Genomic DNA, 25,051 nt, shown 5'->3' with positions numbered 1-25,051 from the left:
GGAGTCAGTCACACAGTGACAGGGTCACACTATCGAGAGGTCAGTCACACAGTGACAGGGTCACACTATCGAGGGGTCAGTCACACAGTGAAAGGGTCACACTATCGAGGAGTCAGTCACACACTGACAGGGTCACACTATCGAGGAGTCAGTCACACAGTGACAGGGTCACACTATCGAGAGGTCAGTCACACGGTGACAGGGTCACACTATCGCGGGGTCAGTCACACAGTGACAGGGTCACACTATCGAGGAGTCAGTCACACACTGACAGGGTCACACTATCGAGGAGTCAGTCACACAGTGACAGGGTCACACTATCGAGGAGTCAGTCACACAGTGACAGGGTCACACTATCGAGGAGTCAGTCACGCAGTGACAGGGTCACACTATCGAGAGGTCAGTCACACGGTGACAGGGTCACACTATCGCGGGGTCAGTCACACAGTGACAGGGTCACACTATCGAGGAGTCAGTCACACACTGACAGGGTCACACTATCGAGGAGTCAGTCACACAGTGACAGGGTCACACTTCGAGAGGTCAGTCACACGGTGACAGGGTCACACTATCGCGGGGTCAGTCACACAGTGACAGGGTCACACTATCGAGGAGTCAGTCACACACTGACAGGGTCACACTATCGAGGAGTCAGTCACACAGTGACAGGGTCACACTATCGAGGGGTCAGTCACACAGTGACAGGGTCACACTATCGCGGGGTCAGTCACACAGTGACAGGGTCACACTATCGAGGAGTCAGTCACACAGTGACAGGGTCACACTATCGAGGAGTCAGTCACACAGTGACAGGGTCACACTATCGAGAGGTCAGTCACACAGTGACAGGGTCACACTATCGAGGGGTCAGTCACACAGTGAAAGGGTCACACTATCGAGGAGTCAGTCACACAGTGACAGGGTCACACTATCGAGGAGTCAGTCACACAGTGACAGGGTCACACTATCGAGAGGTCAGTCACACAGTGACAGGGTCACACTATCGATGGTCAGTTACACAGTGACAGGGTCACACTATCGAGGAGTCAGTTACACAGTGACAGGGTCACACTATCGAGAGGTCAGTCACACAGTGACAGGGTCACACTATCGAGGAGTCAGTCACACAGTGACAGGGTCACACTATCGAGAGGTCAGTCACACAGTGACAGGGTCACACTATCGAGGGGTCAGTCACACAGTGACAGGGTCACACTATCGCGGGGTCAGTCACACAGTGACAGGGTCACACTATCGAGGAGTCAGTCACACAGTGACAGGGTCACACTATCGAGGAGTCAGTCACACAGTGACAGGGTCACACTATCGAGGGGTCAGTCACACAGTGAAAGGGTCACACTATCGAGGAGTCAGTCACACAGTGAAAGGGTCACACTATCGAGGAGCCAGTCACACGGTGACAGGGTCACACTATCGCGGGGTCAGTCACACAGTGACAGGATCACACTATCGAGGAGTCAGTCACACAGTAACAGGGTCACACTATCGAGAGGTCAGTCACACAGTGACAGGGTCACACTATCGAGGAGTCAGTCACACAGTGACAGGGTCACACTATCGAGAGGTCAGTCACACAGTGACAGGGTCACACTATCGAGGGGTCAGTCACACAGTGAAAGGGTCACACTATCGAGGAGTCAGTCACACAGTGACAGGGTCACACTATCGAGGAGTCAGTCACACAGTGACAGGGTCACACTATCGAGAGGTCAGTCACACAGTGACAGGGTCACACTATCGATGGTCAGTTACACAGTGACAGGGTCACACTATCGAGGAGTCAGTTACACAGTGACAGGGTCACACTATCGAGAGGTCAGTCACACAGTGACAGGGTCACACTATCGAGGAGTCAGTCACACAGTGACAGGGTCACACTATCGAGAGGTCAGTCACACAGTGACAGGGTCACACTATCGAGGGGTCAGTCACACAGTGAAAGGGTCACACTATCGAGGGGTCAGTCACACACTGACAGGGTCACACTATCGAGGAGTCAGCCACACAGTGACAGGGTCACACTATCGAGAGGTCAGTCACACGGTGACAGGGTCACACAATCGCGGGGTCAGTCACACAGTGACAGGGTCACACTATCGAGGAGTCAGTCACACACTGACAGGGTCACACTATCGAGGAGTCAGTTACACAGTGACAGGGTCACACTATCGAGAGGTCAGTCACACAGTGACAGGGTCACACTATCGAGGAGTCAGTCACACAGTGACAGGGTCACACTATCGAGAGGTCAGTCACACAGTGACAGGGTCACACTATCGAGGAGTCAGTCACACAGTGACAGGGTCACACTATCGAGAGGTCAGTCACACAGTGACAGGGTCACACTATCGAGGGGTCAGTCACACAGTGAAAGGGTCACACTATCGAGGAGTCAGTCACACAGTGACAGGGTCACACTATCGAGGAGTCAGTCACACAGTGACAGGGTCACACTATCGAGACGTCAGTCACACAGTGACAGGGTCACACTATCGATGGTCAGTTACACAGTGACAGGGTCACACTATCGAGGAGTCAGTTACACAGTGACAGGGTCACACTATCGAGAGGTCAGTCACACAGTGACAGGGTCACACTATCGAGGAGTCAGTCACACAGTGACAGGGTCACACTATCGAGAGGTCAGTCACACAGTGACAGGGTCACACTATCGAGGGGTCAGTCACACAGTGAAAGGGTCACACTATCGAGGGGTCAGTCACACAGTGACAGGGTCACACTATCGAGGAGTCAGTCACACACTGACAGGGTCACACTATCGAGGAGTCAGCCACACAGTGACAGGGTCACACTATCGAGAGGTCAGTCACACGGTGACAGGGTCACACAATCGCGGGGTCAGTCACACAGTGACAGGGTCACACTATCGAGGAGTCAGTCACACACTGACAGGGTCACACTATCGAGGAGTCAGTCACACAGTGACAGGGTCACACTATCGAGAGGTCAGTCACACGGTGACAGGGTCACACTATCGAGGGGTCAGTCACACAGTGACAGGGTCACACTATTGCGGGGTCAGTCACACAGTGACAGGGTCACACTAACGAGGAGTCAGTCAAACAGTGACAGGGTCACACTATCGAGGAGTCAGTCACACAGTGACAGGGTCACACTATCGAGGGGTCAGTCACACAGTGAAAGGGTCACACTATCGAGGAGTCAGTCACACAGTGACAGGGTCACACTATCGAGGAGTCAGTCACACAGAAACAGGGTCACACTATCGAGAGGTCAGTCACACAGTGAGAGGGTCACACTATCGAGAGGTCAGTCACACAGTGACAGGGTCACACTATCGAGGAGTCAGTCACACAGTGACAGGGTCACACTATCGAGGAGTCAGTCACACAGTGACAGGGTCACACTATCGAGAGGTCAGTCACACAGTGACAGGGTCACACTATCGAGGGGTCAGTCACACAGTGACAGGGTCACACTATCGAGGAGTCAGTCACACAGTGACAGGGTCACACTGTCGAGAGGTCAGTCACACAGTGACAGGGTCACACTATCGAGGAGTCAGTCACACAGTGACAGGGTCACTCGTTCGAGAGGTCAGTCACACAGTGACAGGGTCACACTATCGAGAGGTCAGTCACACACTGACAGGGTCACACTATCGAGGGGTCAGTCACACAGTGAAAGGGTCACACTATCGATGGTCAGTCACACAGTGACAGGGTCACACTAGCAATGGTCAGTTACACAGTGACAGGGTCACACTATCGATGGTCAGTCACACAGTGACAGGGTCACACTATCGATGGTCAGTCACACACTGACAGGGTCACACTATCGATGGTCAGTTACACAGTGACTGCGTCACACTATCGAGAGGTCAGTCACATAGTAACAGGGTCACACTATTGAGGGGTCAGTCACACAGTGACAGGGTCACACTATCGATGGTCAGTTACAAATTGACAGGGTCACACTATCGAGAGGTCAGTCACATAGTAACAGGGCCACACTATCGAGGGGTCAGTCACACTGACATGGTCACACTATCGAGGGGTCAGTCACACAGTGACAGGGTCACACTAACGAGGGGTCAGTCACACGCTGATAGGGTCACACTATCGAGAGGTCAGTCACACAGTGAAAGGGTCACACTATCGAGGGTTCTGTCACACAGTGACAGGGTCACACTATCGATGGTCAGTCACACAGTGACAGGGTCACACTATCGAGAGGTCAGTCACACAGTGAAAGGGTCACACTATCGATGGTCAGTCACACAGTGACAGGGTCACACTATCGATGGTCAGTCACACAGTGACAGGGTGACACTATCGAGGGGTCAGTCACATAGCGACAGGGTCACACTATCGAAGGGGTCAGTCAGGCACAGTAGCAGGGTCACACTATCGAGGGGTCAGTCACACACTGACAGGGTCACACTATCGAGGGGTCAGTCACACAATGACAGGGTGACACTATCGAGGGGTCAGTCACACAGTGACAGGGTCACACTATCGATGGTCAGTCACACAGTGACAGGGTCACACTATCGAGGGGTCAGTCACACATTGACAGGGTCAGACTATCGATGGTCAGTCACACACTGGCACGGTCACACTATCGAGGGGTCAGTCACACAGTGACAGGGTCACACTGTCGATGGTCAGTCACACATTGGCACGGTCACACTATCGAGGGGTCAGTCACACATTGACAGGGTCACACTATCGAGAGGTCAGTCACACAGTGACAGGGTCACACTTTCGAGGGGTCAGTCACACAGTGAAAGGGTCACACTATCGAGGGGTCAGTCACACAGTGACAGGGTCACACTATCGAGGGGTCAGTCACACAGTGACAGGGTCACACTATAGAGGGGTCAGTCACACAGCAACAGGGTGACACTATCGAGGGGTCAGTCACACAGTAACAGGGTCACGCACTATATGGGGCTGTTTAGCACAGGGCCAAATCGCTGGCTTTGAAAGCAGACCAAGGCAGGCCAGCAACACGGTTCAATTCCTGTAACAGCCTCCCCGAACAGGAGCCGGAATGTGGCGACTAGGGGCTTTTCACAGTAACTTCATTTGAAGCCTACTTGTGACAATAAGCGATTTTCATTTCTTTTTTTTTTTCATTTCGAGGGGTCAGTCACATACTGATAGGGTCACACTATCGATGGTCAGTCACACAGTGACAGGGTCACACTATCGAGAGGTCAGTCACACAGTAACAGGGTCACACTATCGATGGTCAGTCACACAGTAACAGGGTCACACTATCGATGGTCAGTCACACAGTGACAGGGTCACACTATCGATGGTCAGTCACACAGTGACAGGGTCACACTATCGATGGTCAGTCACACAGTAACAGGGTCACACTATCGATGGTCAGTCACACAGTGACAGGGTCACACTATCGATGGTCAGTCACACAGTGACAGGGTCACACTATCGATGGTCAGTCACACACTGACAGGGTCACACTATCGATGGTCAGTTACACAGTGACAGGGTCACACTATCGATGGTCAGTTACACAGTGGCTGCATCACACTATCGAGAGGTCAGTCACATAGTAACAGGGTCACACTATTGAGGGGTCAGTCACACAGTGACAGGGTCACACTATCGATGGTCAGTTACAAATTGACAGGGTCACACTATCGAGAGGTCAGTCACATAGTAACAGGGCCACACTATCGAGGGGTCAGTCACACAGTGACAGGGTCACACTGTCGATGGTCAGTCACACAGTGACAGGGTCACACTATCGAGGGGTCTGTCACATAGCGACAGGGTCACACTTTCGAAGGGGTCAGTCAGGCACAGTAACAGGGTCACACTATCGAGGGGTCAGTCACACACTGACAGGGTCACGCTATCGAAGTGGTCAGTCAGGCACAGTAACAGTGTGACACTATCGATGGTCAGTCACACAATGACAGGGTGACACTATCGAGGGGTCAGTCACACAGTAACAGGGTCACACTATCGATGGTCAGTCACACAGTAACAGGGTCACACTATCGAGGGGTCAGTCACACAGTAACAGGGTCACACTATCGAGGGGTCAGTCACACAGTAACAGGGTCACAGTATCGATGGTCAGTCACAAACTGACAGGGTCACACTATCGATGGTCAGTCACACATTGGCACGGTCACACTATCGAGGGGTCAGTCACAGTGACAGGGTCACACTATCGAGGAGTCAGTCACACAGTAACAGGGTCACACTATCGATGGTCAGTCACACAGCGGCAGGGTGACACTATCGAGGGGTCAGTCACTCAGTGACAGGGTCACACTATCGAGGGGTCAGTCACACAGTAACAGGGTCACACTATCGAGGGGTCAGTCACTCAGTGACAGGGTCACACTATCGAGGGGTCAGTCACACAGTAACAGGGTCACACTATCGAGGGGTCAGTCACTCAGTAACAGGGTCACACTATCGAGGAGTCAGTCACACAGTAACAGGGTCACACTATCGAGGGGTCAGTCACTCAGTGACAGGGTCACACTATCGAGGGGTCAGTCACACAGTGACAGGGTCACACTATCGAGGGGTCAGTCACACATTGACAGGGTCACACTATCGATGGTCAGCCACACAGTGACAGGGTCACACTATCGAGAGGTCAGTCACACACTGACAGGGTCACACTATCGATGGTCAGTCACACAGTGACAGGGTCACACTAACGAAGGGTCAGTCACACACTGACAGGGTCACACTATCGAGGGGTCAGTCACACACTGACAGGGTCACACTATCGAGAGGTCAGTCACACAGTGACAGGGTCACACTATCGAGGGGTCAGTCACACACTGACAGGGTCACACTATCGATGGTCAGTCACACAGTGACAGGGTCACACTATCGATGGTCAGTCACACAGCGACAGGGTGACACTATCGAGAGGTCAGTCACACAGTGACAGGGTCACACTATCGATGGTCAGTCACACAGCGACAGGGTCACACTATCGAGAGGTCAGTCACACAGTGACAGGGTCACACTATCGATGGTCAGTCACACAGCGACAGGGTCACACTATCGAGGGGTCAGTCACACAGTGACAGGGTCACACTATCGATGGTCAGTCACACAGTGACAGGGTCACACTATCGATGGTCAGTCACATAGTGACAGGGTCACACTATCGATGGTCAGACACACAGTGACAGGGTCACACTATCGAGAGGTCAGTCACACAGTGACAGGGTCACACTATCGATGGTCAGTCACACAGCGACAGGGTCACACTATCGAGGGGTCAGTCACACAGTGACAGGGTCACACTATCGATGGTCAGTCACACAGTGACAGGGTCACACTATCGATGGTCAGTCACACAGTGATAGGGTCACACGATCGATGGTCAGTCACACACTGACAGGGTCACACTATCGAGGAGTCAGTCACACACTGACAGGGTCACACTATCGAGGGGTCAGTCACACGGTGACAGGGTCACACTATCGATGGTCAGTCACACAGTGACAGGGTCACACTATCGATGGTCAGTCACACAGTGACAGGGTCACACTATCGATGGTCAGTCACACAGTGATAGGGTCACACGATCGATGGTCAGTCACACACTGACAGGGTCACACTATCGAGGAGTCAGTCACACACTGACAGGGTCACACTATCGATGGTCAGTCACACAGTGACAGGGTCACACTATCGAGGGGTCAGTCACTCAGTGACAGGGTCACACTATCGAGGAGTCAGTCACACACTGACAGGGTCACACTATCGAGGGGTCAGTCACTCAGTGACAGGGTCACACTATCGAGGAGTCAGTCACACACTGACAGGGTCACACTATCGAGGGGTCAGTCACTCAGTGACAGGGTCACACTATCGAGGGGTCAGTCACACATTGACAGGGTCACACTATCGAGGGGTCAGTCACACATTGACAGGGTCACACTATCGAGGGGTCAGTCACACAGTGACAGGGTCACACTATCGAGGAGTCAGTCACACAGTAACAGGGTCACACTATCGAGAGGTCAGTCACACAGTGAGAGGGTCACACTATCGAGAGGTCAGTCACACAGTGACAGGGTCACACTATCGAGGAGTCAGTCACACAGTGACAGGGTCACACTATCGAGGAGTCAGTCACACAGTGACAGGGTCACACTGTCGAGAGGTCAGTCACACAGTGACAGGGTCACACTATCGAGGAGTCAGTCACACAGTGACAGGGTCACTCGTTCGAGAGGTCAGTCACACAGTGACAGGGTCACACTATCGAGAGGTCAGTCACACACTGACAGGGTCACACTATCGAGGGGTCAGTCACACAGTGAAAGGGTCACACTATCGATGGTCAGTCACACAGTGACAGGGTCACACTAGCGATGGTCAGTTACACAGTGACAGGGTCACACTATCGATGGTCAGTCACACAGTGACAGGGTCACACTATCGATGGTCAGTCACACACTGACAGGGTCACACTATCGATGGTCAGTTACACAGTGACTGCGTCACACTATCGAGAGGTCAGTCACATAGTAACAGGGTCACACTATTGAGGGGTCAGTCACACAGTGACAGGGTCACACTATCGATGGTCAGTTACAAATTGACAGGGTCACACTATCGAGAGGTCAGTCACATAGTAACAGGGCCACGCTATCGAGGGGTCAGTCACACTGACATGGTCACACTATCGAGGGGTCAGTCACACAGTGACAGGGTCACACTAACGAGGGGTCAGTCACACGCTGATAGGGTCACACTATCGAGAGGTCAGTCACACAGTGAAAGGGTCACACTATCGAGGGTTCTGTCACACAGTGACAGGGTCACACTATCGATGGTCAGTCACACAGTGACAGGGTCACACTATCGAGAGGTCAGTCACACAGTGAAAGGGTCACACTATCGATGGTCAGTCACACAGTGACAGGGTCACACTATCGATGGTCAGTCACACAGTGACAGGGTGACACTATCGAGGGGTCAGTCACATAGCGACAGGGTCACACTATCGAAGGGGTCAGTCAGGCACAGTAGCAGGGTCACACTATCGAGGGGTCAGTCACACACTGACAGGGTCACACTATCGAGGGGTCAGTCACACAATGACAGGGTGACACTATCGAGGGGTCAGTCACACAGTGACAGGGTCACACTATCGATGGTCAGTCACACAGTGACAGGGTCACACTATCGAGGGGTCAGTCACACATTGACAGGGTCAGACTATCGATGGTCAGTCACACACTGGCACGGTCACACTATCGAGGGGTCAGTCACACAGTGACAGGGTCACACTGTCGATGGTCAGTCACACATTGGCACGGTCACACTATCGAGGGGTCAGTCACACATTGACAGGGTCACACTATCGAGAGGTCAGTCACACAGTGACAGGGTCACACTTTCGAGGGGTCAGTCACACAGTGAAAGGGTCACACTATCGAGGGGTCAGTCACACAGTGACAGGGTCACACTATCGAGGGGTCAGTCACACAGTGACAGGGTCACACTATAGAGGGGTCAGTCACACAGCAACAGGGTGACACTATCGAGGGGTCAGTCACACAGTAACAGGGTCACGCACTATATGGGGCTGTTTGGCACAGGGCCAAATCGCTGGCTTTGAAAGCAGACCAAGGCAGGCCAGCAACACGGTTCAATTCCTGTAACAGCCTCCCCGAACAGGAGCCGGAATGTGGCGACTAGGGGCTTTTCACAGTAACTTCATTTGAAGCCTACTTGTGACAATAAGCGATTTTCATTTCTTTTTTTTTTTCATTTTGAGGGGTCAGTCACATACTGATAGGGTCACACTATCGATGGTCAGTCACACAGTGACAGGGTCACACTATCGAGAGGTCAGTCACACAGTAACAGGGTCACACTATCGATGGTCAGTCACACAGTAACAGGGTCACACTATCGATGGTCAGTCACACAGTGACAGGGTCACACTATCGATGGTCAGTCACACAGTGACAGGGTCACACTATCGATGGTCAGTCACACAGTAACAGGGTCACACTATCGATGGTCAGTCACACAGTGACAGGGTCACACTATCGATGGTCAGTCACACAGTGACAGGGTCACACTATCGATGGTCAGTCACACACTGACAGGGTCACACTATCGATGGTCAGTTACACAGTGACAGGGTCACACTATCGATGGTCAGTTACACAGTGGCTGCATCACACTATCGAGAGGTCAGTCACATAGTAACAGGGTCACACTATTGAGGGGTCAGTCACACAGTGACAGGGTCACACTATCGATGGTCAGTTACAAATTGACAGGGTCACACTATCGAGAGGTCAGTCACATAGTAACAGGGCCACACTATCGAGGGGTCAGTCACACAGTGACAGGGTCACACTGTCGATGGTCAGTCACACAGTGACAGGGTCACACTATCGAGGGGTCTGTCACATAGCGACAGGGTCACACTTTCGAAGGGGTCAGTCAGGCACAGTAACAGGGTCACACTATCGAGGGGTCAGTCACACACTGACAGGGTCACGCTATCGAAGTGGTCAGTCAGGCACAGTAACAGTGTGACACTATCGATGGTCAGTCACACAATGACAGGGTGACACTATCGAGGGGTCAGTCACACAGTAACAGGGTCACACTATCGATGGTCAGTCACACAGTAACAGGGTCACACTATCGAGGGGTCAGTCACACAGTAACAGGGTCACACTATCGAGGGGTCAGTCACACAGTAACAGGGTCACAGTATCGATGGTCAGTCACAAACTGACAGGGTCACACTATCGATGGTCAGTCACACATTGGCACGGTCACACTATCGAGGGGTCAGTCACAGTGACAGGGTCACACTATCGAGGAGTCAGTCACACAGTAACAGGGTCACACTATCGATGGTCAGTCACACAGCGGCAGGGTGACACTATCGAGGGGTCAGTCACTCAGTGACAGGGTCACACTATCGAGGGGTCAGTCACACAGTAACAGGGTCACACTATCGAGGGGTCAGTCACTCAGTGACAGGGTCACACTATCGAGGGGTCAGTCACACAGTAACAGGGTCACACTATCGAGGGGTCAGTCACTCAGTAACAGGGTCACACTATCGAGGAGTCAGTCACACAGTAACAGGGTCACACTATCGAGGGGTCAGTCACTCAGTGACAGGGTCACACTATCGAGGGGTCAGTCACACAGTGACAGGGTCACACTATCGAGGGGTCAGTCACACATTGACAGGGTCACACTATCGATGGTCAGCCACACAGTGACAGGGTCACACTATCGAGAGGTCAGTCACACACTGACAGGGTCACACTATCGATGGTCAGTCACACAGTGACAGGGTCACACTAACGAGGGGTCAGTCACACACTGACAGGGTCACACTATCGAGGGGTCAGTCACACACTGACAGGGTCACACTATCGAGAGGTCAGTCACACAGTGACAGGGTCACACTATCGAGGGGTCAGTCACACACTGACAGGGTCACACTATCGATGGTCAGTCACACAGTGACAGGGTCACACTATCGATGGTCAGTCACACAGCGACAGGGTGACACTATCGAGAGGTCAGTCACACATTGGCACGGTCACACTATCGATGGTCAGACACACAGTGACAGGGTCACACTATCGAGAGGTCAGTCACACAGTGACAGGGTCACACTATCGATGGTCAGTCACACAGCGACAGGGTCACACTATCGAGGGGTCAGTCACACAGTGACAGGGTCACACTATCGATGGTCAGTCACACAGTGACAGGGTCACACTATCGATGGTCAGTCACACAGTGATAGGGTCACACGATCGATGGTCAGTCACACACTGACAGGGTCACACTATCGAGGAGTCAGTCACACACTGACAGGGTCACACTATCGAGGGGTCAGTCACACGGTGACAGGGTCACACTATCGATGGTCAGTCACACAGTGACAGGGTCACACTATCGATGGTCAGTCACACAGTGACAGGGTCACACTATCGATGGTCAGTCACACAGTGATAGGGTCACACGATCGATGGTCAGTCACACACTGACAGGGTCACACTATCGAGGAGTCAGTCACACACTGACAGGGTCACACTATCGATGGTCAGTCACACAGTGACAGGGTCACACTATCGAGGGGTCAGTCACTCAGTGACAGGGTCACACTATCGAGGAGTCAGTCACACACTGACAGGGTCACACTATCGAGGGGTCAGTCACTCAGTGACAGGGTCACACTATCGAGGAGTCAGTCACACACTGACAGGGTCACACTATCGAGGGGTCAGTCACTCAGTGACAGGGTCACACTATCGAGGGGTCAGTCACACATTGACAGGGTCACACTATCGAGGGGTCAGTCACACATTGACAGGGTCACACTATCGAGGGGTCAGTCACACAGTGACAGGGTCACACTATCGAGGAGTCAGTCACACACTGACAGGGTCACACTATCGAGGGGTCAGTCACTCAGTGACAGGGTCACACTATCGAGGAGTCAGTCACACACTGACAGGGTCACACTATCGAGGGGTCAGTCACTCAGTGACAGGGTCACACTATCGAGGGGTCAGTCACACATTGACAGGGTCACACTATCGAGGGGTCAGTCACACACTGACAGGGTCACACTATCGAGGGGTCAGTCACACAGTGACAGGGTCACACTATCGAGGGGTCAGTCACACACTGACAGGGTCACACTATCGAGGGGTCAGTCACATAGTAACAGGGTCACACTATCGATGGTCAGTCACACAGTGACAGGGTCACACTATCGATGGTCAGTCACATAGTAACAGGGTCACACTATCGATGGTCAGTCACACACTGACAGGGTCACACTATCGATGGTCAGTCACACAGTGACAGGGTCACACTATCGAGGAGTCAGTCACACAGTGACAGGGTCACACTATCGAGGGGTCAGTCACACAGCGACAGGGTCACACTATCGAGGGGTCAGTCACACACTGACAGGGTCACACTATCGAGGGGGTCAGTCACACAGTGACAGGGTCACACTATCGAGGAGTCAGTCACACATTGACAGGGTCACACTATCGAGGGGTCAGTCACACACTGACAGGGTCACACTATCGAGGAGTCAGTCACACAGTGACAGGGTCACACTATCGAGGGGTCAGTCACACAGCGACAGGGTCACACTATCGAGGGGTCAGTCACACACTGACAGGGTCACACTATCGAGGGGTCAGTCACATAGTAACAGGGTCACACTATCGATGGTCAGTCACACAGTGACATGGTCACACTATCGGTGGTCAGTCACACAGTGACAGGGTCACACTATCGAGGGGTCAGTCACACAGTGACAGGGTCACACTATCGAGGGGTCAGTCACACAGTGACAGGGTCACACTATCGAGGGGTCAGTCACACAGTGACAGGGTCACACTGTCGAGGGGTCAGTCACACAGTGACATGGTCACACTATCGAGCGGTCAGTCACACAGTGACGGTCACACTATCGAAGGGTCAGTCACACTGACATGGTCACACTATCGAGGGGTCAGTCACACAGTGACAGGGTCACACTATCGAGGGGTCAGTCACACAGTGACAGGGTCACACTATCGATGGTCAGTCACACACTGACAGGGTCACACTATCGAGGGGCAGTCACACAGTGACAGGGTCACACTATCGAGGGGTCAGTCACACAGTGACGGGGTCACACTATCGAGGGGTCAGTCACACAGTGACAGGGTCACACTATCGAGGGGTCAGTTACACAGTGACAGGGTCACACTATCGATGGTCAGTCACACAGTGACAGGGTCACACTAACGAGGGGTCAGTCACACACTGACAGGGTCACACTATCGAGGGGTCAGTCACACAGTGACGGGGTCACACTATCGAGGGGTCAGTCACACAGTGACAGGGTCACACTATCGAGGGGGTCAGTCACACAGCAACAGGGTGACACTATCGAGGGGTCAGTCACACAGTGAAAGGGTCACACTATCGATGGTCAGTCACACAGTGACAGGGTCACACTTTCGAGGGGTCAGTCACACAGTGACAGGGTCACACTATCGAGGGGTCAGTCACACAGTGACAGGGTCACACTTTCGAGGGGTCAGTCACACAGTGACAGGGTGACACTATCGAGGGGTCAGTCACACAGTAACAGGGTCACGCACTATATGGGGCTGTTTAGCACAGGGCCAAATCGCTGGCTTTGAAAGCAGACCAAGGCAGGCCAGCAACACGGTTCAATTCCCCTAAGAGCCTCCCCGAACAGGAGCCGGAATGTGGCGACTAGGGGCTTTTCACAGTAACTTCATTGCAGTGTGAATGTAAGCCTACTTGTGACAATAAGCGATTTTCATTTCTTTTTTTTTTTCATTTCGAGGGGTCAGTCACATAGTAACAGGGTCACACTATCGATGGTCAGTCACACAGTGACAGGGTCACACTATCGAGGGGTCAGTCATACACTGACAGTGTCACACTATCGATGGTCAGTCACACAGTGACAGGGTCACACTATCGAGGGGTCAGTCACACACTGACAGGGTCACACTATCGAGGGGTCAGTCACACAGCAACAGGGTGACACTATCGAGGGGTCAGTCACACAGTGAAAGGGTCACACTATCGAGGGGTCAGTCACACAGTGACAGGGTCACACTAACGAGGGGTCAGTCACACACTGACAGGGTCACACTATCGAGGGGTCAGTCACACAGTGACGGGGTCACACTATCGAGGGGTCAGTCACACAGTGACAGGGTCACACTATCGAGGGGTCAGTCACACAGTGACGGGGTCACACTATCGAGGGGTCAGTCACACAGTGACAGGGTCACACTATCGAGGGGGTCAGTCACACAGCAACAGGGTGACACTATCGAGGGGTCAGTCACACAGTGAAAGGGTCACACTATCGAGGGGTCAGTCACACAGTGACAGGGTCACACTTTCGAGGGGTCAGTCACACAGTGACAGGGTCACACTCTCGAGGGGTCAGTCACACAGTGACAGGGTCACACTTTCGAGGGGTCAGTCACACAGTGACAGGGTGACACTATCGAGGGGTCAGTCACACAGTAACAGGGTCACGCACTATATGGGGCTGTTTAGCACAGGGCCAAATCGCTGGCTTTGAAAGCAGACCAAGGCAGGCCAGCAACACGGTTCAATTCCCCTAACAGCCTCCCCGAACAGGAGCCGGAATGTGGCGACTAGGGGCTTTTCACAGTAACTTCATTGCAGTGTGAATGTAAGCCTACTTGTGACAATAAGCGATTTTCATTTCTTTTTTTTTTTCATTTCGAGGGGTCAGTCACATAGTAACAGGGTCACACTATCGATGGTCAGTCACACAGTGACAGGGTCACACTATCGAGGGGTCAGTCATACACTGACAGTGTCACACTATCGATGGTCAGTCACACAGTGACAGGGTCACACTATCGAGGGGTCAGTCACACACTGACAGGGTCATACTATCGAGGGGTCAGTCACACAGCAACAGGGTGACACTATCGAGGGGTCAGTCACACAGTGAAAGGGTCACACTATCGAGGGGTCAGTCACACAGTGACAGGGTCACACTAACGAGGGGTCAGTCACACACTGACAGGGTCACACTATCGAGGGGTCAGTCACACAGTGACGGGGTCACACTATCGAGGGGTCAGTCACACAGTGACAGGGTCACACTATCGAGGGGGTCAGTCACACAGTAACAGGGTGACACTATCGAGGGGTCAGTCACACAGTGAAAGGGTCACACTATCGAGGGGTCAGTCACACAGTGACAGGGTCACACTTTCGAGGGGTCAGTCACACAGTGACAGGGTCACACTATTGATGGTCAGTCACACAGTGACAGGGTCACACTATCGTGGGGTCAAGCACACCATGACAGGGTCACACTATCGATGGTCAGTCACATAGTGACAGGGTGACACTCGATGGTCAGTCACACATTGGCATGGTCACACTATCGAGAGGTCAGTCACACACTGACAGGTTCACACTATCGAGGGGTCAGTCACAAAGTGACGGGGTGACACTATCGATGGTCAGTCACACATTGACAGGGTCACACTATCGAGGAGTCAGTCACACATTGACAGGGTCACACTATCGAGGGGTCAGTTACACAGTGACAGGGTCACACTATCGATGGTCAGTCACACAGTGGCAGGGTCACACTATCGAGGAGTCAGTCTCACAGTGACAGGGTCACACTGTCGAGGGATCAGTCACACAGTGACAGGGTCACACTATCGAGCGGTCAGTCACACAGTGACAGGGTCACACTATCGAGCGGTCAGTCACACAGTGACAGGGTCACACTATCGAGCGGTCAGTCACACAGTGACAGGGTCACACTATCGAAGGGTCGGTCACACTGACATGGTCACACTACAGAGGGGTCAGTCACACAGTGATAGGGTCACACTATAGAGGGGTCAGCCACACAGTGATAGGGTCACACTGTAGAGAGTTCAGTCACACAGTGCCAGGGTCACACTATCGAGGGGTCAGTCACACAGTGACAGGGTCACACTGAGTCAGTATCAGCGGGAGCAGTGCGGAAGTGGCTGCTGGGAGGTAAGTCTGTCCTTTAAAAACACTTGTCTTTGCAGGGGCAGGCCAGTCGATTTCGGCGGGAGTGGAGCTGGCTGGTTAGTCAATTTCAGCGGGAGCAGTGCAGAAGTGGCTGCTGGGAGGTAAGTCTGTCCTTTAAAAACACTTGTCTTTGCAGGGGCAGGCCAGTCGATTTCGGCGGGAGTGGAGCTGGCTGGTTAGTCAATTTCAGCGGGAGCTGTGCGGAAGTGGCTGCTGGGAGGTAAGTCTGTCCTTTAAAAACACTTGTCTTTGCAGGGGCAGGCCAGTCGATTTCGGCGGGAGAACAGCTGGTGAGTCAGTTTCAGCGGGAGCAGTGCGGAAGTGGCTGCTGGGAGGTAAGTCTGTCCTTTAAAAACACTTGTCTTTGCAGGGGCAGGCCAGTCGATTTCGGCGGGAGTGGAGCTGGCTGGTTAGTCAATTTCAGCGGGAGCTGTGCGGAAGTGGCTGCTGGGAGGTAAGTCTGTCCTTTAAAAGCACTTGTCTTTGCAGGGGCAGGCCAGTCGATTTTGGCGTGAGAACAGCTGGTGAGTCAATTTCAGCGGTAGCTGAAAATTTTTTAAATTTTAGTGTTTAAGGCGGGAACAGGAAGTCGACCCGCGGACCTCTGGGAAGACCCTCACCAATAAATTCTGGTGGAGAGGAAACCCGAGACACTACACGTGTAGTGTCTCCCACCCGCCCTCCTCCTCTAACCTAATAATAAAACCCTTTGGTGTGAGGTAAGTACCATATTTTATTATTATTATTATTATTTTTTTAATAAAAAATTTCATTTAGTTGTTAGCCAGATCTTGGTAGAAAGTTAGAGGAATGGCAGGGAAGGGAGTGCAATGTTCCTCCTGCAGGATGTTTGAGGTGAGGGATGCAGTTAGTGTCCCTGCTGATTTTACCTGCAGGAAGTGCTGCCATCTCCAGCTCCTCCAAGACCGAGTTAGGGAACTGGAGCTGGAGTTGGAAGAACTTCGGATCATTCGGGAGGCAGAAGGGGTCATAGATAGCAGCTTCAGGGAATTAGTTACACCAAAGATTGGAGATAGGTGGGTAACTGTAAGAGGGACTGGGAAAAAGCAGTCAGTGCAGGGATCCCCTGCGGTCGTACCCCTGAGAAACAAGTATACCGCTTTGGATACTTGTGGGGGGGGGACTTACCAGGGGTAAGCCATGGGGTACGGGCCTCTGGCACGGAGTCTGTCGCTGTTGCTCAGAAGGGAAGGGGGAGAGGAGCAGAGCATTAGTAATTGGGGACTCTATAGTCAGGGGCACAGATAGGAGATTTTGTCGGAGTGTGAGAGACTCACGTTTGGTATGTTGCCTCCCAGGTGCAAGGGTACGTGATGTCTCGGATCGTGTTTTCCGGGTCCTTAGGGGGGAGGGGGAGCAGCCCCAAGTCGTGGTCCACATTGGCACTAACGACATAGGTAGGAAAGGGGACAAGGATGTCAGGCAGGCTTTCAGGGAGCTAGGATGGAAGCTCAGAACTAGAACAAACAGAGTTGTTATCTCTGGGTTGTTGCCCGTGCCACGTGATAGTGAGATGAGGAATAGGGAGAGAGAGCATTTAAACACGTGGCTACAGGGATGGTGCAGGTGGGGGGGATTCAGATTTCTGGATAACTGGGGCTCTTTCTGGGGAAGGTGGGACCTCTACAGACAGGATGGTCTACATCTGAACCTGAGGGGCACAAATATCCTGGGGGGGAGATTTGTTAGTGCTCTTTGGGGGGGTTTAAACTAATGCAGCAGGGGCATGGGAACCTGGATTGTAGTTTTAGGGTAAGGGAGAATGAGAGTATAGAGGTCAGGAGCACAGATTTGACGTCGCAGGAGGGGGCCAGTGTTCAGGTAGGTGGTTTGAAGTGTGTCTACTTCAATGCCATGAGTATACGAAACAAGGTAGGGGAACTGGCAGCATGGGTTGGTACCTGGGACTTCGATGTTGTGGCCATTTCGGAGACATGGATAGAGCAGGGACAGGAATGGATGTTGCAGGTTCCGGGGTTTAGGTGTTTTAGTAAGCTCCGAGAAGGAGGCAAAAGAGGGGGAGGTGTGGCGCTGCTAGTCAAGAGCAGTATTACGGTGGTGGAGAGGTTGCTAGATGGGGACTCTTCCTCCGAGGTAGTATGGGCTGAAGTTAGAAACAGGGAAGGAGAGGTCACCCTGTTGGGAGTTTTTTATAGGCCTCCTAATAGTTCTAGGGATGTAGAGGAAAGGATGGCGAAGATGATTCTGGATAAGAGCGAAAGTAACAGGGTAGTTATTATGGGAGACTTTAACTTTCCAAATATTGACTGGAAAAGATATAGTTCGAGTACAATAGATGGGTCGTTTTTTGTACAGTGTGTGCAGGAGGGTTTCCTGACACAATATGTTGATAGGCCAACAAGAGGAGAGGCCACGTTGGATTTGTTTTTGGGTAATGAACCAGGCCAGGTGTTGGATTTGGAGGTAGGAGAGCACTTTGGGGACAGTGACCACAATTCGGTGACGTTTACGTTAATGACGGAAAGGGATAAGTGTACACCGCAGGGCAAGAGTTATAGCTGGGGGAAGGGCAATTATGATGCCATTAGACGTGACTTGGGGGGGATAAGGTGGAGAAGTAGGCTGCAAGTGTTGGGCACACTGGATAAGTGGGGCTTGTTCAAGGATCAGCTACTGCGTGTTCTTGATAAGTATGTACCGGTCAGGCAGGGAGGAAGGCGTCGAGCGAGGGAACCGTGGTTTACCAAGGAAGTGGAATCTCTTGTTAAGAGGAAGAAGGAGGCCTATGTGAAGATGAGGTGTGAAGTTTCAGTTGGGGCGATGGATAGTTACAAGGTAGCGCGGAATGATCTAAAGAGAGAGCTAAGACGAGCAAGGAGGGGACATGAGAAGTATTTGGCAGGAAGGATCAAGGAAAACCCAAAAGCTTTCTATAGGTATGTCAGGAATAAGCGAATGACTAGGGAAAGAGTAGGACCAGTCAAGGACAGGGATGGGAAATTGTGTGTGGAGTCTGAAGAGATAGGCGAGATACTAAATGAATATTTTTCGTCAGTATTCACTCAGGAAAAAGATAATGTTGTGGAGGAGAATGCTGAGCCCCAGGCTAATAGAATAGATGGCATTGAGGTACGTAGGGAATAGGTGTTGGCAATTCTGGACAGGCTGAAAATAGATAAGTCCCCGGGACCTGATGGGATTTATCCTAGGATTCTCTGGGAGGCCAGGGAAGAGATTGCTGGACCTTTGGCTTTGATTTTTATGTCATCATTGGCTACAGGAATAGTGCCAGAGGACTGGAGGATATCAAATGTGGTCCCTTTGTTCAAAAAGGGGAGCAGAGACAACCCCGGCAACTATAGACCGGTGAGCCTCACGTCTGTAGTGGGTAAAGTCTTGGAGGGGATTATAAGAGACAAGATTTATAATCATCTAGATAGGAATAATATGATCAGGGATAGTCAGCATGGCTTTGTGAAGGGTAGGTCATGCCTCACAAACCTTATTGAGTTCTTTGAGAAGGTGACTGAACAGGTAGACGAGGGTAGAGCAGTTGATGTGGTGTATATGGATTTCAGCAAAGCATTTGATAAGGTTCCCCACGGTAGGCTATTGCAGAAAATACGGAGGCTGGGGATTGAGGGTGATTGAGAGATGTGGATCAGAAATTGGCTCGCTGAAAGAAGACAGAGGGTGGTGGTTGATGGGAAATGTACAGAATGGAGTTCAGTCACAAGTGGAGTACCACAAGGATCTGTTCTGGGGCCGTTGCTGTTTGTCATTTTTATCAATGACCTAGAGGAAGGCGCAGAAGGGTGGGTGAGTAAATTTGCAGACGATACTAAAGTCGGTGGTGTTGTTGATAGTGTGGAAGGATGTAGCAGGTTACAGAGGGATATAGATAAGCTGCAGAGCTGGGCTGAGAGGTGGCAAATGGAGTTTAATGTAGAGAAGTGTGAGGTAATTGACTTTGGAAGGAATAACAGGAATGCGGAATATTTGGCTAATGGTAAAGTTCTTGAAAGTGTGGATGAGCAGAGGGATCTAGGTGTCCATGTACATAGATCCCTGAAAGTTGCCACCCAGGTTGATAGGGTTGTGAAGAAGGCCTATGGAGTGTTGGCCTTTATTGGTAGAGGGATTGAGTTCCGGAGTCGGGAGGTCATGTTGCAGCTGTACAGAACTCTGGTTCGGCCGCATTTGGAATATTGCGTACAGTCCTGGTCACCGCATTATAGGAAGGACGTGGAGGCTTTGGAGCGGGTGCAGAGGAGATTTACCAGGATGTTGCCTGGTATGGAGGGAAAATCTGATGAGGAAAGGCTGATGGACTTGAGGTTGTTTTCGTTGGAGAGAAGAAGGTTAAGAGGAGACTTAATAGAGGCATACAAAATGATCAGGGGGTTGGATAGGGTGGACAGTGAGAGCCTTCTCCCGCGGATGGAAATGGCTGGCACGAGGGGACATAACTTTAAACTGAGGGGTAATAGATATAGGACAGAGGTCAGAGGTAGGTTCTTTACGCAAAGAGTAGTGAGGCCGTGGAATGCCCTACCTGCGACAGTAGTGAACTCGCCAACATTGAGGGCATTTAAAAGTTTATTGGATAAACATATGGATGATAATGGCATAGTGTAGGTTAGATGGCTTTTGTTTCGGTGCAACATCGTGGGCCGAAGGGCCTGTACTGCGCTGTATTGTTCTATGTTCTATGTTCTATAGAGAGGTCAGTCACAGTGATAGTGTCATACTATGAAGGGGTCAGTCACTCAGTGAAAGGGTCACACTATCGAGGGGTCAGTCACACAGTAACAGGGTCACACACTATATGGGGCTGTTTAGCACCGGGCCAAATCGCTGGCTTTGAAAGCAGACCAAGGCAGGCCAGCAACACGGTTCAATTCCCGTAACAGCCTCCCCGAACAGGCGCCGGAATGTGGCGACTAGGGGCTTTTCACAGTAACTTCATTTGAAGCCTACTTGTGACAATAAGCGATTTTCATTTCTTTTTTTTTTCATTTCGAGGGGTCAGTCACATAGTAACAGGGTCACACTATCGAGGGGTCAGTCACACAGTGACAGGGTCACACTATCGTGGGGTCAGTCACACAGTGACAGGGTCACACTATCGAGGGGTCAGTCGCACAGTAACAGGGTCACACTATCGATGGTCAGTCACACATTGGCACGGTCACACTATCGAGAGGTCAGTCACACAGTAACAGGGTCACACTATCGATGGTCAGTCACACATTGACAGGGTCACACTATCGAGGGGTCAGTCACACAGTAACAGGGTCACACTATCGATGGTCAGTCACACATTGACAGGGTCACACTATCGTGCGGTCAGTCACACCGTGACAGGGTCACACTATCGATGGTCAGTCACATAGTGACAGGGTCACACTATCGATGGTCAGTCACATAGTGACAGGGTCACACTATCGACGGGTCAGTCACACACTGACAGGGTCACACTATCGAGGGGTCAGTCACACAGTAACAGGGTCACACGATCGAGGGGTCAATCACACCGTGACAGGGTCACACTATCGATGGTCAGTCACATAGTGACAGGGTCACACTATCGATGGTCAGTCACATAGTGACAGGGTCACACTATCGAGGGGTCAGTCACACAGTGACAGGGTCACACTATCGAGGGGTCAATCACACAGTGACAGGGTCACACTATCGATGGTCAGTCACATAGTGACATGGTGACACTATCGAGGGGTCAGTCACACACTGAATGGGTCACACTATCGATGGTCAGTCACACAGTGACAGGGTCACACTATCGAGAGGTCAGTCACACACTGACAGGGTCACACTATCGAGGGGTCAGTCACACACTGACAGGGTGACACTATCGAGGGGTCAGTCACACTGACATGGTCACACTATCGAGAGGTCAGTCACACAGTGACAGGGTCACACTATCTAGGGGTCAGTCACACAGTGACAGGGTCACACTATCGAGGGGTCAGTCACACTGATAGGGTCACACTATAGAGGGGTCAGTCACAGCGACAGGGTCACGCTATCGAGTGGTCAGTCTCACAGTGACAGGGTCACACTATCGAAGGGTCAGTCACACTGACATGGTCACACTATCGAGGGGTCAGTCACACAGTAACAGGATCACACTATCGAGGGGTCAGTCACACTGACATGGTCACACTATCGAGGGGTCAGTCACACAGCGACAGGGTCACACTATCGAGGGGTCAGTCACACTGACATGGTCACACTATCGAGGGGTCAGTCACACAGTGACAGGGTCACACTATCGAGGGGTCAGTCACACAGTGACAGGGTCACACTATCGAGGAGTCAGTCACACAGTGTCAGGGTCACACTATCGAGGGGTCAGTCACTCAGTAACAGGGTCACACTATCGAGGGGTCAGTCACACTGACATGGTCACACTATCGAGGGGTCAGTCACACGGTGACAGGGTGACACTATCGAGGGGTCAGTCACACTGACATGGTCACACTATCGAGGGGTCAGTCACACAGTGATAGGGTCACACTTTCGAGGGGTCAGTCACACAGTGACAGGGTCACACTATCGAGGGGTCAGTCACACTGACATGGTAACACTATCGAGGGGTCAGTCACACAGCGACAGGGTGACAGTATCGAAGGGTCAGTCACACTGACATGGTCACACTATCGAGGGGTCAGTCACACAGTGACAGGGTCACACTATCGAGGGGTCAGTCACACTGACATGGTAACACTATCGAGGCGTCAGTCACACAGTGACAGGGTCACACTATCGAGGGGTCAGTCACACAGTGACAGGGTCACACTATCGAGGGGTCAGTCACACTGACATGGTCACACTATCGAGGGGTCAGTCACACAGCGACAGGGTGACAGTATCGAGGGGTCAGTCACACTGACATGGTCACACTATCGAGGGGTCAGTCACACAGTGATAGGGTCACACTATAGAGGGGTCAGTCAAACAGCGACAGGGTCACGCTATCGAGGGGTCAGTCACACTGACATGGTCACACTATCGAGGGGTCAGTCACACAGTGACAGGGTCACACTATCGAGGGGTCAGTCATACACTGACAGGGTCACACTATCGATGGTCAGTCACACAGTGACGGGGTCACACTATCGATGGTCAGTCACACAGTGACAGGGTCAAACTATCGAGGGGTCAGTCACTCAGTGATAGGGTCACACTATCGAGGGGTCAGTCACACAGTGACAGGGTCACACTATAGAGAGGTCAGTCACAGTGATAGTGTCACACTATGAAGGGGTCAGTCACTCAGTGAAAGGGTCACACTATAGAGGGGTCAGTCACTCAGTGACAGGGTCACACTATCGAGGGGTCAGTCACACAGTGACAGGGTCACACTATCGAGGGGTCAGTCACACAGTGACAGGGTCACACTATAGAGAGGTCAGTCACACAGTGACAGGGTCACACTATCGGGGGGGTCAGTCACACAGTGACAGGGTCACACTATCGAGGGGTCAGTCACACAATGACAGGGTCACACTATCGAGGGGTCAGTCACAGTGATAGTGTCACACTATGAAGGGGTCAGTCACTCAGTGAAAGGGTCACACTATCGAGGGGTCAGGCACTCAGTGATAGGGTCACACTATCAAGGGGTCAGTCACACAGTGACAGGGTCACACTATAGAGAGGTCAGTCACACAGTGACAGGGTCACACTATCGAGAGGTCAGTCACACAGTGACAGGGTCACACTATCGAGGGGTCACTCACACAGCGACAGGGTCACACTATCGAGGAGTCAGTCACACAGTGACATGGTCACACTATCGAGGGGTCAGTCACACAGTAACAGGGTGACACTATCGAGGGGTCAGTCACACAGTGACATGGTCACACTATCGAGGGGTCAGTCACACAGTAACAGGGTGACACTATCGAGGGGTCTCTCACACAGTGACAGGGTCACACTATCGAGTGGTCAGTCACACAGCGACAGGGTCACACTATCGAGGGGTCAGTCACACAGTAACAGGGTGACACTATCGAGGGGTCAGTCACACAGCGACAGGGTGACACTATCGAGGGGTCAGTCACACAGTGACAGGGTCACACTATCGAGGGGTCAGTCACACAGTAACAGGGTGACACTATCGAGGGGTCAGTCACACAGTGACAGGGTCACACTATCGAGGGGTCACTCACACAGTGACAGGGTGACACTATCGAGGGGTCAGTCACAGTGATAGTGTCACACTATGAAGGGGTCAGTCACTCATTGAAAGGGTCACACTATCGAGGGGTCAGGCACTCAGTGATAGGGTCACACTATCAAGGGGTCAGTCACACAGTGACAGGGTCACACTATAGAGAGGTCAGTCACACAGTGACAGGGTCACACTATCGAGAGGTCAGTCACACAGTGACAGGGTCACACTATCGAGG

The 25,051-nt window shown here is 52.0% G+C and overlaps 1 protein-coding gene across 3 annotated transcripts in view; it reads left to right on the top strand.

The window, feature by feature from the left end:
- rsph1 (radial spoke head component 1) overlaps positions 1-25,051 on the top strand; it is a 276,830-nt gene that overhangs the window by 41,749 nt on the left and 210,030 nt on the right. The gene's annotated exons all lie outside the window — the stretch shown is intronic.

The sequence above is a fragment of the Scyliorhinus torazame genome, chromosome 8, assembly GCF_047496885.1.
Source record: "Scyliorhinus torazame isolate Kashiwa2021f chromosome 8, sScyTor2.1, whole genome shotgun sequence".
Taxonomy (NCBI): Eukaryota; Metazoa; Chordata; class Chondrichthyes; order Carcharhiniformes; family Scyliorhinidae; genus Scyliorhinus; species Scyliorhinus torazame.
The sequence above is the reverse complement of the archived record's forward strand: the minus strand, read 5'-3'. Positions and strand labels throughout refer to the sequence as shown.